Raw genomic sequence first — 4092 nt, 5'->3', positions numbered from 1 at the left:
CTCCGTAATAGCCACAACATCAAAATCCCAGGTAAAAACGCACGCTGCAAGTTCACCTACCTTATTTTGTATACTCCTTGCATTGAAGTGTACACACTTCAAGCCACTCTCCTGTTTACAGGTACCCTCCTTTGACATTGATGCCATGCTCCTAACCTCCCTACACTCCAGGTCCTGTACCCGAAAGCTACAGTCTAGGTTCCCATGCCCCTGCAGAGTTTGTTTAAACTGCCCCCAAGAGCACTAGCAAACCTCCCCCCAAGGATACTGGTGCCCCTCAGGTTCACATGTAGACCATCCTGTTTATAGAGGCCCCACCTTCCCCAGAAAGAACCCCAGTTATCCAGATACCAGAATCCCTTCTTCCTGCACTATCCCTGTCGCCACGCATTTGACTGTTCTCTCTCCCTATTCCTCGACTCTCGATCACGTGACACGAGTAACAAACCAGAGACAACAAGTGGTGGAGGCTGGTACAATTACAACATTTAAGAGGCATTTGGATAGTTATATTAATAGGAAAGATATGGAGGGATATGGGCCGGGTGCTGACAGGTGGTACTAGATTGGTTTGGATATCTGGTTGGCATGGACCGGTTGGACCAAAGGGTCTGATTCCATGCTGTACCTGACTCTATGCCTCTGTAAGATTATGATACTTAACAAGATAAGGAACATAGGCTTTTGGAAGGATTGACACACTGATCGCAGTGTGTGTACATACAGAGTGACTGATCATGGTGTATATGTACAGAGGGACTGATCACAAGTTTGTGTATACAGAGGGACTGATCACAGTGTGTGTATACAGAGAGACTGATCACAGTGTGTGTATACAGAGGAACTGATCACAGTGTCTGTAAACAGAGCGATTGATGAGAGTGTGTATATTCAGAGGGATTGATCACAGTTTGTGTATACAGAGGACTGATCACAGTGCGTGTATACAGAGGGACTGATCACAGTGTGTGTGTCCAGAGGGACTGATCACAGTGTGAGAGCAGGTGTGAGACACAGTGAGAGAGCAGATGTGTACAAACCTTTATTCAGCTTCCACCATCAGGAGTCAAGGAAACAGCAGGGTGGCCAGTGGCAAGCAGTGCCCTTCCCATCAAAGGGCAGTGCTGCAGTGATCAAAAAAAGGATGGGAAGGGATTAATTGACAAAGCTTCCCACTGTGCCTTGGTACACGTGACAATAAATTCAATTCAATCCCATCCGTACACAGTCGTATCACATCAGTACACAGCATCCTCACAAGAAGAGTACGAAAGGCATCGTTGCAAGAGGCTCTGTCAACAAGCCTATCAACAAATATGGCATTCGCTTGCCCGCTGCCGGCTCTGTGGCGCAATGGATAGCGCGTTGGACTTCTAATTTGAGACTGTTGAAGGCATTCAAAGGTTGTGGGTTCAAGTCCCACCAGAGTCACGTTTAAAGCTGCATTCTTGCGCGTGTGCGGCACTTTTTCCTGCAGCCTCGGGTCAGGTGAGTCAAGGTACCCCCGACCTGAGGTTGACCGACTGCGATACGTCCTGTGTCCAGGGTAACACAGTGACTCAGTGGTTCGCACTGCTGCCTGGCAGCTTCAGGCCCCAGGTTTGATTCCAGCATTGGACGACTGTTTGCGTGGAGTTTGCCCATTCTCCCCGTGTCTCCATGGATCAGGTATCAGGTATTTGGTCGGAAACTGTATATATTTCAATGCAAGGGGCCTAACAGGCAAGGCAGACGCACTCAGGGCATGGTTAGGAACATGGGACTGGGATATCAGAGCAATTACAGAAACATGGCTCAGGGATGCGGACGACTGGCAGTTTAATGTTCCAGATTACAAATACTTCAGGAAGGATATAAAGGGAGGCAAGAGAGGAGTGGGAGTGGCATTTTTGATCGGGGATAGTATTACAGCTGTGCTGAAAGAGGATATTCCCAGAAATACATCCAGGGAAGTTATTTGGGTGGAAAAGAGAAATAAGAAAGGGATAATAACCTTCTTTGGATTGAATTATAGATCGACTAACAGTCAGAGAGAAATTGAGAAACAAACATATAAGGAGATCTCAGCTATCTTTAAGAATAATAGGGTGTTTATGGTAGGGGATTTTAACGTTTCAAACATAGACTGGGACTGCCAAAATGTTAAGGTTTAGATAGAGATGAATTTGTTAAGTCTGTACAAGACAATTTTCTGATGCAGTATGTGGATGTACCGACTAGAGAAGGTGCAAATCTTGACCTACTCTTGGGAAATAAAGGCAGGGCAGGTGACTGAGGTGTCAGTGGGGGAGCACTTTGGGGCTAGCGACAATAATTATATTAGATTTAAAATAGTGATGCAAAAGGATTGACTAGATCTAAACATTGAAGTTCTAAATTGGAGAAAGGGCAATTTTGACGGTATTAGGCAAGAACTTGCGAAAGCTGATTGGAGACAGATGTTTGCAGGTCAAGGGATGGCTGGAAAATGGGAAGCCTTCAGAAGTGAGATAACGAGAATCCAGAGAGAGTACATTCCTGTTAGGGTCAAAGGAAAGGCTGGTAATATATAGGGAATGCTGGATGACTGAAGCAATTGAGGGTATGGTTAAGAAAAAGAAGGAAGCTTATGTAAGGTACAGACAGGATAGATCGAGTGAATCCTTAGAAGAGTATAAAGGAGGTAGGAGTATGTTTAAAAGGGAAATCAGGAGGGCAAAAAGGGGACATCAGATAGCTTTGGCAAATAGAATTAAGGAGAACCCAAACAGATTTTACAAATACATTAAGGACAAAAGGGTAACTAGAGAGAGAATACGGTCCCTCAAAGATCAGCAAGGTGGCCTTTGTGTGGAGCTGCAGAAAATGGGGGAGATACTAAACGAGTATTTTTTTCCTGATTAGATTACTTACAGTTTGGAAACAGGCCCTTCAGCCCAACAAGTCCACACCAACCCACAGAAGCGTAAGCCTACATTTACCCCTTCACCTAACACTATGGGCAATTTAGCATGGCCAAATCACCTAACCTGCACATTTTTGGATTGTGGGAGGAAACCGGAGCACCCGGAGGAAACCGACACAGACACGGGGCGAACGTGCAAACACCACGCAGCCAGCTGCCTGTGGTCCCAAGTCGCTGGCTATGTGAGGCAGCAGTGCTAACCACTTCGACACCATGCCGCGCACGACGCGCATATTTTGCATCAGTATTTACATTAGAAAAGAAGATGGAAGACATAGACTGCAAGGAAATGAATGGTGACATCTTGTAAAATGCCCATATTTCAGAGGAGGAAGTACTGAACGTCTTGAAATGCATAAAGGTAGATATATCACCAGGACCTGAGCAGGTGCACCCGAGAACTTAGTGGGAAGCGAGGAAAGTGATTGCTGGGCCTCTTGCTGAGATATTTGCATCATCGATAGCCACAGGTGAGATGCCAGAAGATTGGAGGTTGGCTAACGTGGTGCCACTGCTTACGAAGTTTGGTAAGGATAAGCCAGGGAATTATACACCAGTGAGCCTGACGTCAGTAGTAGGCAAGTTGTTGGAGGGAGTCCTGAGGGATTGGACGTACATGTATTTGGAAAGGCAAGGACTGATTAGGGATAGTCAACATGGCTTTGTGCGTGGGAAATCATGTCTCACAAACTTGATTGTGTTTTTTGAGTAAGTAACAAGAAGGATTGATGAGGGCAGAGTAGTAGATGTGATCTATATGGACTTCACCCCTAAACCTTCTATTCTCCTATAAAAATTGCCCCAAGTGCCTCAGCCTCTCCTCATACGATCTTCCTACCATACCAGGCAACATCCTGGTAAATCTCCTCTGCACCCGTTCCACTGCCTCCACATCCTTCCTATAGTATGGCGACCAAAACTACACACAATACTCCAGATGCAGCTGCACCAAAGTCTAATACAACTGCAACATAGCCTCAGGACTCCGGAACTCAATTCCTCGACCAATAAAGCCCAGTACGCCATATGCCTTCCTCACAGCACTATTGACCTGGGTGGGAACTTTCAGACACCTGTTTACTTGGACACCAAAATCCCTCTGGTCATCCACACTACCAAGTACCCGACCATTAGCCCAGTACTCCATC

General features: G+C 46.0%; 1 non-coding gene across 1 annotated transcript; it reads left to right on the top strand.

The window, feature by feature from the left end:
- Positions 1 to 1339: 1339 nt before the first annotated feature.
- trnar-ucu (transfer RNA arginine (anticodon UCU)) lies at positions 1340 to 1431 on the top strand. The gene is given in 2 exon segments: positions 1340 to 1376; positions 1396 to 1431. It is a non-coding gene; the product is annotated as a tRNA-Arg (tRNA).
- Positions 1432 to 4092: the final 2661 nt, after the last annotated feature.

The sequence above is a fragment of the Chiloscyllium punctatum genome, chromosome 28, assembly GCF_047496795.1.
Source record: "Chiloscyllium punctatum isolate Juve2018m chromosome 28, sChiPun1.3, whole genome shotgun sequence".
Lineage (NCBI taxonomy): Eukaryota > Metazoa > Chordata > Chondrichthyes > Orectolobiformes > Hemiscylliidae > Chiloscyllium > Chiloscyllium punctatum.
This window is presented reverse-complemented; position numbering and strand designations above follow the sequence as displayed.